The following is a 14,245-nucleotide window of genomic DNA, read 5'->3' as shown; positions in this document are numbered from 1 at the left end:
AGGGAAGGCAGAGCCGGGTTTTTGGCGGAGCCGGATTGTGGTGCGAGACGGTGGGGACGCGCGGCCCGGCGTGGGGCCCCGCCGCCCCCGGGCGTGTGAGGGCCGAGGTACCCGCAGCATGGCGCAAACGGCGCCCTCGGTGTGAGGGAAAAGGCCGCGTCGTAGTGGTTTTGCCTAGTCAGATGGCAGATGAGCGTTGGAGCTTATGACTGCCTTCGTCCTGCCCAGAGCGCGGTTCCCGAAGGCCTGACAGAGGGTTTATCAACGCCGATTAGATTTGTGTTTGAACAAGCTATTAAGAGCGGTGCTGCGCGCCCACAGCGTAGCACGTGATGGGACTCAGACCTTGCTGGCAGCGCGGGGAGAGCTTCGGGCCTGTCAGGGGTGTGAGGGAGCAGGCCAGGCTCTGAGGGACGGCAGGCTGGAGGCAGGTGAATGCTGCCTCCTCAGAGCAAGGCGTCGGCTCCAGTCCTGCCACTGCCACGTTTCTCTCTCATGAACTAAATAGTTAATTTCCTGACAGCAAAATTTGCCTTAATTTGTTGTGGAGGAATGCTGGGTACTCCCTCAGTTATTAGGTTACTCTTGCTAGGTCAGAGCTTTTTTTGTAGCTGTTACGTAGTATCATTTACAGACTTCTGGGAGAATGTAGTCATCAGGAATAGATCTCCGCTCTCTAAAAGTCAGCTATTCACTCAGTTACATGTTAGCACAGAAAGAACAGACTCGATAGATGAGCTTGGCTTTTCTATCAGTACCACACTATATTTCTATATATTTGTCCCTATAAAACAATGGATGATACACAGTTAAATTAACCCAGCTCAACATAAAGGAATTTTGTGGGCAGTGAAGAAGGCTGTGGTTATATAGTAGCTTTACTCTGGCATGAGTGAATGCTACCACTCAACAGGCTGATCTCATACTGTCACCCAGTTGCTTCTTTTTCTCATTGCCTCTCAGCTGAGCACTAAGACACGAGTATGACTTGAGAAGAAAAAAGATCTCTGCAGCTAAGGCAATGGAAAGAGACACACGAAACCAGAAACCCTTTAATTTGCTAGCACTTTGCAAAACATTTGAAGCCCTAGAGACTCATATATACCAATATTTTCATAAGCTCACTTGTGTCTTCCACCATCCCATTTGAAGTGTGCCAACTGAATGAAACTACTGAGCTGTGTTTACTTTTCTCCTTGGTAGTGACGAGGTTGACAACCGTCTTGAGTGCAAATTTTGTTGGGATGAGAAGAGGTGTGATTCCTCATTGATGCAGCTATGCTGGCAGAAATCTGTACTGAGGTGTAGTCCAAATAAGGTCTTTGGAAGTCATTAAAGCCTGAATGTTACGTGTAATCACACAGAACTTTGAAAACATGGGGTTCTTGCCTTCCAGCCTGATTCTTCACTGCCTTACATCTTCAGAGTCATTGACCTTTTCCCAACTGGCTGTAGACTCCTGTCAAGTCTGAACTGAGTTAGAAAAGTAATTAAATTTATTTTTTTGAGGGGTTAAGAATAGATAGGTGGATCAAGTGAAGAGTCTAATGCTACACTCAGTGTGGTCCTGGCATTCAGATTTTTAGCTCTGATTACAAGATGCAGCTTTACCTGCATAGCTGCATCTTTCTCTAGACCTTTATCGTGTCTAAGAGGGTTTTATTTGTGTAGGTATAAATAAAGCATTCTTTGTTTAAAAGGTGTATGAGGATAATTTCACTTTGTACCAGCATAATAAAAATACACTACAATCGCTTCCAAACAAAGCATGAGAAACTGGAAAAAGGGAGAGTCCTATTGATGAAAGTGTAGTAGACTTAGCCTTATATTATTTTGCCACCACACCTGTGAATGAACTTTATTGTTACAGACATGTCCACTGTTATCTTACTATAGTTTTTACATTGCTTTTGTACAGAACATGCTTTTGCAGACAGATGAAATACCTGAGATTAGATTAAATGGAATCTCTGCTCATGTAGTGAACACTGACACAACTGATATTAGTAGTTTAGTACTTCTAAGGTAGCCAGTATGGGAAGGAAGCATTTGCAGGACCAGATGGTGCAGGGCTACCATACTGCAGAGCATTTGCAGGAGAAGGGAGAAAATGAAATTAATAGTGGTGGTGTGTTTTTTATTTTCTCCAAAATGCCCTCTAGTGATGTTTGAACTTTTAGTAGGCTTATAGTAAAGTTAGCTCATTTTGTTAAAAATAATTTTGCCTTTCGTAAAAGTTTATCTCACTATAAATTAAGCCTTCCTAGTTAATTTTTTTGTGTGTTTCTTATTTCTTTGCCAACCTAATCACGTTCTTTCCACACAAAATGAAGAAAAAAGCTTTGTTAACTTCAAAATACTTTTTTTTTAAAGTAAATAGCCATGAAAGCTTTTACTTATATGAAAACCCAGGATAAAAATGTTCTGGTTTTTTCCAACAAAGCAGCAGTATCTCCTTACTCACACCTAGTAAGATAGTGTTTCATAAAGATTTGTATGTGATGATTTCTGAAATTGTTAACCAGTTAACATGCAAATAAACTATTATTTGTATAGCTTGGTTCTACAAATTATTTTTTTTCCCGTGTTAAAAATTGGGATACATGCCTCATTTGAGTGCATACAACCCCTACTTTTTAAAGTCAAATGCTTTAAAGTAATGCGAGTAAAGTCTAAAATTGTCTATAAAAACCAATTCATTAGATATTTTAAAATATCTTGAAGTGCCAGAAAAGCTTTCCAGAAATCAGTGATTGCAGTGCAAACGTGCCACAAAGGGGAACTGTTAACAAGTGTGCCTTTGCCAATGGTAGGAAGATTGCCAACATCTGATTGGCTTTAAAGTTTTGTTCTGTCAATGGTGTATTGTATCTTACAAGCAGTAATGCCAACCTTATGATTTAGACGTGAAATGGGACCTCAAAATATCTGACTGATTATGGCAGGAAGGAACTATTTTCTTGAGGAAAACTTGCTAGCCTACTTGTTGCTCTGGTGTAAGTAAAGAGTTCATTTTGTACAATACAGCAAAAAGAACAGCGTAAAAATTATATATGAGAATGACAAGTAGTAAACATATAACTGGTAAGTATCTGTTTTCATTGGTAGATCTTATAGTGCTTTATAAAAAAAGGGTATAGATGTCATCATAAGAACTGATCTTTTAGCTGCCAAACCCATTTAAGTCATTGTTGCTCCACAAACCTAGGTATACCTGGAGCCCCCCCCAGTCAGTCCAGTCAGTCCGATTGCTTTTTGACAGCTTTCTATACTGGACCTGCGAAATGAGCAGGATTTAAAAAAAATCCCCACTGCTTTTGCCCTGGCTGCTCATCCCCGTCCTTGCATTACAATTTACGGCCCTCTCAGGTATGCTGATACAGCTGTTGTTAACCCACATCCTTTCCCTCATCTGTTTTACAGTCTGCCCCAACAAATGCTTGCACTGGCGCACACTGGTCCTCCCTCTGTAGGGACTGAATGGGCCAAGCTGGAATGAATGAGTGGGACAGAAAGCTCTGAAATCGGCTCCTAAACTACTGGATGTTGGTAATGTAAAACCAAATTCTCGGTCATGGGAAGGCTAATGAGGTTCCCGGTGTCATGCAACACGTCAGTGACAAAAAAGGGAAAGAAAATGCAACTTTCTTGACTCTCATTATCGTATAACCAGGTCATACCCATTACCATTATTACCATGTTCATTAAGCCACATTGCCTTGCTCTTATTAACGCATAGTTACCATATAAACCTGCTTTGTAGACTGCTGCTGGCACGTTTCTGCAGGATCTGAGAAATGTGGAGAAAAAGATACAGTACCTTTATACTGCATGGTCCTGTATCCCTGTATCCCAGCTTGTTACATCATCAAAAACTTGGGTAGATTTACTTACATGATTACCCAATGAATGCTTAGTGACATTGTAAATCTAAACCTTAGTGTTTAAGTGACTGAGATTTATTTTCTTACACAAATATTTCTTACAGAAATATGTGTAGACCTTAGGTGTGCTCCTTAACATTTGTGGCCTTGTAACATGGATGTTAAGACATGAGAACTTGTCAGAGCACTCATAATACAGAAAGCAGCTGCTATTGATGTACATCAATAGGTAGGTACTTTTCTACCTGTTGGTACATTGTGCCCACTAAGTTCCAGGATATGTAAAAAACCATAAACAAACATGTAAATAAACAGAAAATAATGTAAAGAATGCTACTCTTTTTATTCTTAGTGCTGAAAATGTGGCCATCTTAGTTTGCTTTAAAGGTCTCATATAAAAAGACAAAACAAAGAATTAAAAATCCCCCTACAAATACAGAATACTTATAGTATATTTTTGTCAGTTTGCATTTTCTTAGATTTAAGGATTTTTTTTCCCTCAATAAGGAACCTACGAAAGCAAAGGGAAATATATGCACTATGGCATATTATGCTAAGGGTATTTAGATTCACTTTTAGAGCCTGCCCCTGACTTTAACTGTATTGATGCGGGATGATTACATTTGATCAGTTTTTTTTTTAAATTTTCCACTACTTTAGGGAGATTTCCTTTTCAGGACATGGAGTTTCATAATCTGGGTTGATAACTAAGCATAATTTTCACTGAATTCAGCAAGAATTACAGGCATACAACACCTATAAAATGGGACTGTCATTGCAGAGTGGTATTTAAATTCGACATTAACACTACTTAGTGTAGCCAAAAGAAACTACAGTGGATGCAACAGCACATTTGAGACTTGATTCAAAATTAATTGCCAGCCAAGCCTACAGTGTTTTATTCCCGCTTCTAGCCTTTCATCTTGCATTTGTTGCATTTACCTCTCTGCATTGGAGAGCTTTCATAATGTTTGTAAAATGCAATAAAAGTGTAGTGAAGCTGCTCAGGGATCCCTGAGCTGCAAATAGTTGGAGCTGGGAGAGCATTCCAGAGAAATATCCTTGCATATTTCCTCTCTGACTCGTCACTGCTGGAGACAGACTACTGCGCTAGAGGGACCTTGAGTCCAACATAATATGACATTCGTCACACTTGTAAATATTTGAGTTGGGATTCTGAGGGCAGCATTCATTTCCTAGCTGTGTGCACTTCACTAGATAACTAACTGGAATGTATAAGCAGCAATGCAAGTGGTTATTTTTGCCTACAGAAAAAAAACCCTTGTGTAATCTGAACTGCTTTATTTCTTGCTGAATTGTATGATATTTTCTGCAGCAGTATGTAATTTAGTAATCAACCATGAACTGAATATGTGTGATATTCTGAATAGCACATATACTTAAGGGGAATCAAATTCCAGGCTTATGTGGGAATGTAGTGCCCTGGGGGAACATAGAAACCTTGTTTTGGTATGAACACTTACTGCCTGTTTTGTCAGAAGCATTTGTACTGTAGTTTGGAAAGCGGTCGCATCCCACTGGGACACCAGGTGAATGTTAGAAAGGGCAGATTACCACAGGGTACCAGTGCATATGTGTTTGTACTAACTGATACCAATTTCAGTTTAGCACCAGACTTTTTGCCCTCTTTTTAGCCCTGATAAATCCCATTAAGATGTTTAGGCTAGACTGTGCTGACTGGGTTTCTCGGAAGAGCTGAAAAGATTCAAGCACCTATTTCCCAGAAGAATTCAATCATCTCCAAGTTCTCTTCAAAATCCCACCCAAGTAAAATGCAATAGAAATACTTTATCTAGATGAATTTAATTGGAAAATGCTGTGGAGAACAAGTCCTTTTAATCACAGCATTTTGCTAAATAGAATGTGTTGCCTTCTGGTTATTGAGCAAATTCAATCACTACTATCTTTTACAAATAAGTAGGATGTTCTATGTGGGTGACTGTATATAGGTTGTACCATGAACAATATAGAGCTGTTCCATTTGGCGAATTGGCACAAAAAAATTCAAAATGTAAGGACCTGTATAGCATCCCATAGCAATTTGGGGTTGGTTTAATTTTTGTGTTTTAACTGAAAAATATGTTTCAGATTATTTTAATGGATTTAGAATCTGTCGATGTTTGTGTACAATACCTTATTTTTACATGCTTATTTCGCATGACATAGAAATGCAAAGAGGAGGAGGACTTTGGTTCAGATTTAGATGAACAGCTTTTGCAAAAGCAGCTGAAGAAGGAAACAAATTCCAAAAGAAATATTGCTACATATGATAAATAGTTGGTATCAGTCATGGTCATTATATTTTGACTTCTACCTGCAACGTACTACATATGGAACATACTGATTGGTGTAGGAATTGCACAAAACAGTCACTCAATGCCCTTCTGCCAGTTATGGGGTACTGACATAGGAAAAGAAAATTAACATGGTAGGGCAACATGGAAAAGCAATGTGGAAAAGCTACACGATAAGTTGATCTCAAACTTAGGGGCCAAGTAAGGATGAGGTAATTGTTGCCCAGGAAAAGATGCATGCATATAAAGCACAGAAAACATATAAAACACAGAAAAAATAGTTACATTTTTTCCAACCAACATATGTATATCAGCCTAAAAGCATGAACCTCACATTACTCTCTGATAAAATCCTGAACTCGCCTCCTTGTGATATAGAAAGAGGAATCCTGGCACTAACTCAGTCCTTGGGTTTTCCTACACAAGAGTGTAAAGCACATTGCTTCAGAAACATTTTCTTCGTGTGGTGTGCTCCTGAGCAAAGTCTTGGCTTTGACAAAATGGGAGGTGATCTTGCTCCTATTGACATTCTTAGGAATTTTTTCCTGATTTTAGAGGAAGCAACATAAGGTCCCCAGAGGAGTAAGGTGTATTAGGGGATATTCCTCATCACTGGCTTGCTAGAAGAATTAGTACCCAGAAACATAACCTACTGCAGATGAAGAGAGCAATTAATTAACTTTTGACAAAGAGACACTGTTCCTTAAGTAATATAAATCAACACAAAAGAACCAGCTTTTATTTTCTATACCTGGTTGCAAAATTTGGACTCAATTTCGTATGTTTTGTGCGTGCAATTAATAATAAATTTAATTCCTTTGGAATTTTAGCCATATAGAGGATATAGGAAACATCAACTTTATGTGCAAAAGGACAGAGAAGACTTTTACAAGAACAGCACACAAATCAATGGGGATCAACATACCTCCTCTATTCCACACAAAGACAAAACTACTGCCATTGTTGTGGTCCTGTATTGTCTATATTGCCTGCATTGCCTAGAGTGTCTTGTCCATTGTAAGATTCTTGAAAGGAATTTCTAATAAAAAGATCTAGAATGTATACCGACATGAGGCAATTAGTTGCAGAATCTTTATTTTAACAAATCTCCATTCTGCCCTATTGAAAATTTAAGACGACTACACTTTATGTAACATTTAAGAGTTCTAAATACAAACCCACATTTAGTTTAAGTCCAGCACTATAATTTCACTGCGTGGCATGCATACCTATGGAATAGCTTGTTTATTATTAATTTTGTTTTAAATCTCTGTTATATATTAATGCATTTCCCTAATGCAGACTATTTTTATAGGTTACTTTTAAGTAACAACACTTAAGAAATGTAATAGTCAGCTGCAGTGAAACATTGCAGAAGAAACTATCAGATAACAATACTTTTTAGAAAGAATATGCTGCTTGTTCAAAAAAAATGATCCATGCTTCATCTGTGCTGACTGTGATATGAATTCCAGTAGAGCAGAGCTACTAGGGTGTTGGTCACCAAAACAATAGGATCATTTGGTAAAGGGCATTATAGTGTCAGAGCTTTCCCCCCCAAAAAAAAGGGAAAAAAAGGGAGAGATGCAATAATTTGCTTTCCTAGAATAAGAAAAGGCAAACCTTTTGTTAATGTACAACTTACTGAAGTTAAAAAGTAATTTGTTTTTTGTTGTCTTAGCTGGGAGATAAATTAAGAGCATACATTACACAGAGAGATGTTGATTACCTTAAAAGTAACCACTGAAATCTAGTTGAGAAATACATTTAAGAGTCTCCCCTTAAAACACACAGTACTAAACTAAAACTTGGCTATGATTTAAAACCTACTACTACTACTACTACAACTACTACTAAATAAATAACAACAACAACAACAATAATACCACCACTAATAACAAATTAATTTACTGTGGACACCTTGAATATAACTAAATGTGATTGAAATGCAAATCTGGTCTGTTGTGCCTGCCTTTTGATGTCTGACAACTTCTAGGAAAAGATACACAAGAAAAACCATGACAATCTTCCAAAATCCAGAGTTGTTGATTTAGGAAAACCAGAGTTTTCTGAGTCAGACTTCCTTATTATTATTATTATTTCTCTAAAACTGACATAGTATGCCTGCTCATGTACACAAACTGAAGCTTTGATTTACAAATAAGATGGAATAAAAAATATTTTCCATGACTGATTTGTTTGAAAGAAAAATACTTTTTGAATGGTTTATTTTTTTCCCCCAGTAACACACTATCTTCACTGAATATGAAATCAAGCTTTAGTTTGTTACTATTAAAAATGAACATAAATATATCATTATCACTTGAGTAATATAATCCTATTATCATTTTATTAGATAAGCAGTGACAATGTTGTGTTTGTAATAGCCTCTAGAGATACAATAAATCTAGCAGGGGAATGTCAGCCTGGTCCAAGACAGATTAAATGTAGAGAACTGGAATATAGTTCCCAGTAAACAAACACTTTGAGGTCAGGAGGTCGTACTTGCTCAGCTGTTCTTCATAAGCCCTATTTGAAATAACTTTCATACCATCACTGAGTATATTTCATGCTACCTAATAATACCTAGGGCCAAGTACGGTTGTGATATAAATGATTTCTAAGTGAAATATTGAGTGTAAAATGATCAAAAAGCAGTATGTAAATGGCAAATCAGGATGATATTAGACATCCAATGGGTGCAATTCGTGAGATCTGCTCTTTTGTGGGGAAAAAATTCAACCTACTTGGAAGCTTGTGCAAAATTCCATTGACAAATGAGCTGATTTGGCCCTGGCAACCCTGTGATTAATGCTACAAAAACTAAGGCTAACTATATTTGAATTTAGAAGAGAACTAGGAATAATATTCAGCCAATGAACTCTCCCTTGGCTGTTGACTAATTGTAACAGAATGGGGACCGCAAGCCAACAAAGGTCTGAGAAGGAGAGAGAGAACTACAGATTGAATTTGCTTTTGGCATCTCTTCTAACAGGGAGAAAAATGCTTGGATTCTGGGTATGCTAAAATAAATATATCTCTATCAATGTGCGGTTTATTATGGGTAAAGTTCTCAAAAACTGTTAAGGTAGCTTGGTGTTTTTCAGACTCATACACCTCTATCACTCAATTTTAAGGAAAGGCTGCACTACTCACAGGCAGTATTAGTAACAGATACCGGTGACAAGCTCAGTCAGGTCTCAGCGGTAGCATTTAAGCAGGCAGTTTCATAAAGCCTTAAAAAGTCTCCTTCAGCACAAATACGGTATATTCAAAATATGCAGATATACAGACCAAATGCTGCCCACTGACATATCCCAGTAAAGATAACTGGAACACACACTGTAAAAACAGATTCTAACCATGGTGTTTGTGTACGAAACACTTATTACAGGCCCAACAGATCCTTTGTCATGGAGTGAACTAAAACCATATGTCATGGCTGTGACATTACTGTGTTTTTAAAAGAGTAAGAGTTGTTACCCATATTAATAATGAAATTATATTTTGATTGAAAGATTCCAATTCCAAAACACAGCAACACGCAACCACATTTTGGACAATATTGCTAACTTTGCTACATTATAATGTAAAATACTGATTCGCAAAAGGGAGAGCCATTTATTAAATATGCTTCTTTTTGTAGAAAGTTGTAGAAATGTAAGCACTGCAGTATTCTGTCTTTTTAAAATACTCCTTAGACAAGGAAATTAATTTGTGAAATAAGAAAAGGTATGAAAGTTTTAAAAAAAAGATAGGATATGTGTGGTAAAAATACAGTTTGCATTCCTAAGTGGTGCTGATCAAATAAAATCAGAAAGACGGCATTACTTTCTGTATGTAAATTTGCACAGCAAATCCAACATTCTACTCTGTACAATTTTAATAGACACAATAGAATAAAAAATAATCAGGGGGATGAATTAAAGACTGATTTTAATTTTAGCACAGCGCTTCCTAGTAATTGATTCATACGTAATGTATGTAACCATATGGTTATTATTTTTGCATAGAATTTAAGAACTCATAATGTAGGAATTTCAGAACTCCAGCAGTAGGAGAAGGTGAGAACCTCGACTCAAGATCTGTTGACTGAGGAGTTCTCTGTACAAATAGCAACACAAGAGGTTTAGACCCCTCTCCAAGCTGAATGTGGGGCTATGGGGAAAAGCAGCGTGAATCACTCTCTTGTCTCAAGTTCCAGGCCAGGCACAACCTCTCACAAGTGCGCTGCGTGACCTGACAGCCCTTCTCCTTGGTGCCGAGGCAAGCGTGAGCACAAACTCCTGCATCAGTCGTGTGGTACTGGCCTCGGCAGGGAGTTGTGGAGCAGCAGCAAGCTCCCCAGTTCGAGCACATGCTGCAACAGATGCAGCTTCTCAGGGAGCCAAGGAGCGAGAAAAACTAGTAAAGCGGTACAGACACAAGAACTGCTAGAGCCAGGGCAGGGGAGCATTAGTATGAGGACTCAGACATCTTTAGATCCTTTGAGAAAAATATATACCATTATGAGAAAATAGGAAAGCTGCCAGACTTCTTGCAGGTACAGTATACAGACACTGCTGTGCTCTGTCAGCGGTGGCAGCCAGTGCTGGAGGGGGACCCAGAAGGGGATACAAGAAGCACGCTGTAGGTAGCTGTGGAAAGTATCTTTCTACTTTCAGTCCCTCAGGGTTAAGCACTGTGCCCTGAGGTACAAGAACTTTGAAATCTCATTGCTTGTTTGTTTCCTGCCACATGCAGTTTTCCTGCCTCTGAAAACAAAATGTTGGTCATTTGGGAGCTTCCTGTTACTTTCAGATAGCAAAGATAAAAGGCTGGCAGAAACAGTAAATCTACCAAAGCATACAAAACAAAGGTATTTACCTGTTCTATATCTGCTAAGATTTAAGTGACACCTACTCAGTGGTCATTTACATGCAGCTCTGTGCATGCCAGTAAGAGCTATGCTAGAAGGAACAAAACCCTTGCAAACATCATAAATAAGAAATGAAACACTCCCCCAGACCTGGGTCTCCAGTGCACATACATTAATTACACACCAGAGAGTAAAGCCTCAGTATGTGCAAGCATTTAATTCATTATTTGCATTTATTAAAAACATTCCTTTTCACTGTAACAATACCATAACCCAACAGTGAAATAACAGCAATTCAAATGCGGTCATTTACAGACATGCGGTTTCTTGTGCCCATTGTACAGTGCAGCGCTGCCAAGTCTCACACCTTAGGAGTAAGCTCTTGCTCTCTCCTCTCTCTGTCACACATGTACATGCACACACATACAAAATTTACATGTCTGCTTTCACCTATACTCTTCTGGGAAAACCCACAAATTTCATCAATGTCACTCATACAGATTTAAAAATCCTGGCAGCTTTTGAATAGCTTTTCTTCATCAGCTGCAATTAAATGTTGGAAGAGAAATCCAAAATGTACAGAGAAACTCTTTCTCCTTAATAGGAAATGTTAGCAATAGTATGTGATTCCTAGTATGTTCCAAAGTTTTGCCGTGCCATCTTACTGGAAGGCAAAGTCTGCATGCCCCGTTATTAGATTTCCTTAAATGCTGGGCAATTCGGTGTTGTCAGCCATAATATAAAACATTATTTATAACTATTTAACTGTTTTAAGAGTACAGTTAATAGCTTTCTGTAACATGATCTTAAAGAAGTTGATTAAGTGTGCTTTACAACGTGACCAGAAAGAGCTTCCGATTAGTGACATTGATACATATATTTTACATCTCACATGGCCCATACTTTTAAAAGTTGGGAGTGTTGAAATAGAAGTCAAACCAAAACGAAATCAGATCATTAGAACCGAAGCTTTTCCTTACCACACTTCATCAATATCATCATGTCACGCCAATAGACTGAATATCCACAACATAAAGTACCTTTTTCTGGTAATAAAAAGTAGAAATATATAATGTTTCTGTCACTCATACAGAGCAAAGATGGGCCTCAGGGGAAGAATTCAGGGCTGGATCCAAAACTCCTCCCCGTTCAGGGCTTTGGTTCAGGCTGTAACACAGAAAGTAAACAGAAAAAATGTTAGGCTCTGGATCTGAATAAAAGTTCAAATATACCCAAGGTTAAACATATGTGATGGGGACCCATTTCTAATTTCAAGGCTATAAATCACTAAAGGAGCTCAGAGGTTTAAAAAGATAGTGTAGTTATGAAAATAGTAAATGTTTTCCAAACATGCTCGACTGTTCCCTGAGAGTCTGTCATTGCCCCACACTTCCTTTGGCAATTCTGGTTAGCTGCTTACAGTTTTTATTCCTCGTTCGTCTCGTGCCTGAAGAGGGACTAGTCTCATCCTGGCAAAGAAAGTCTTAATATAATTACAAAGCAGAGGGATTTTTATGTCCCAGACTGAATTTCAAACTTCTTTTGAATCTAGTGATGTTCAAATCCAGTTACTGCATTCACATACATTTTTACCTTATTTAATATTTCTATCAAAACCACAATCTTAATTTGCCATTGTATATTTGTCCTCATATTTATGCACTTAAGAAATTGAAACACTAAGAAAAGGGGTGTGCCAGCTTTTTATTTCCAAATAAATACCCTGGTGAAATGTTTTTTTGCCAACAAAAGTAGACATATATTCTTTGGGAATTGAAAATATAGATACAAAAAGAAAGAGAACTGGTTTTTTTCAGCCTTAAGAAGAGAAGGCCACAGCTACTGCTATGTACAACCAGCTAAGCAGAGGGTGTAGAAAAGATGGAACCAAACTCTTTTCGGAGGTGCACAGTGAAAGGACAAGAGGCAAGAGACAAAATTGGAAATTCCAATTTGATATAAAGAAACTTTTTTACAACGAGTGTTTTCAACCACTGGAAGAGGTCCTCTAAGTGACGGTGGAATCTCCATCCTTAAAAACGTGGCCAGGCAAGGCCCTGAGCAACATGTTCTCCTTCAGCCCACTCTGGAGGTCCCTTCCAACCTCCATGGTTCTGATTCTATGACATATATATTGCATCAAAAAGATACTTGCCATTCACCATTTTTTCCTCAAAAACCCACCCAAATATTGGCTAAACACTGATTCTACATGCTTAGAGTAGATTTATATCACATGGATGAATTTCAGGTGGTAGTATCTCATGATCCCTGCCTAGAAAATTCAAACTGATTAAGGCACTGAACCATTAATTCTCAGAGCAAGTGCAAGTTTCACCAGTTCCAGTCACATTTTTCTTGATCCAAATCTTTCTTTGTACCAGTACAAGCATATTGATTGTCCATTTGGGTAAAGTCCTTCATTTCTCAAAGGGGCAATAGCAAAATGAGAAAAGGCTCTGCACTGTCTTTCTGTAGAATAGCTATAAATTCTAGACTGATAAGATTGGCATCTAAACTTAGGATACAAATACATACATGAGAACACTTATTAAATCATACATTTATTTCAGTAAGAAATGTTCTTAATTTGAATAACTGAAGAAAAATTTTTATATTTTATATATATTACAATTATTACATATATGTGGTTAAGATATAGAGTTTAAAAATACATTTGTTTCTGAAATTTGTGGATATAAGTACAAGAAAAGATTATTTGATTTATTATATATATTACAATCACTACATATATGTGGTTAAGATATAGAGTTTAAAAATACATTTTTTTCTGAAATTTGTGGATATAAGTACAAGAAAAGATTATTCTTGATTTATTCATCCTAATATTTACGCTGTACATGTGACAACCGGCATACATAGTTTGTTTTACCTCTTACATACGCATTTAGCAATAGAAATAATAACTTAATACTGAATTATGACTAAACCATAACTAACTCTTTTGACTGAATGAACAATTATGAACTGAGCACAGAAATGCCTCAAGTTTCTTGAAAACCTCAGGATTGGGGATAATTTTTTTTAATTAGGAAACAGTTTTTTCCAAGCATTCGCTGTAAAAACTGTTAGCTGGCAAAGGACATCTTTGTTTCAAACTTCCCATTATATTCCCATAAACCAGCATTATAATGGTGTTAAATGAAAGCAAAACTACTTGTTAGTCT

Source organism: Aptenodytes forsteri, unplaced genomic scaffold (genome assembly GCF_000699145.1).
Source record: "Aptenodytes forsteri isolate BGI_AS27 unplaced genomic scaffold, ASM69914v1 Scaffold164, whole genome shotgun sequence".
Classification (NCBI taxonomy): Eukaryota; Metazoa; Chordata; class Aves; order Sphenisciformes; family Spheniscidae; genus Aptenodytes; species Aptenodytes forsteri.
Note: the sequence above shows the minus strand (reverse complement) of the source record.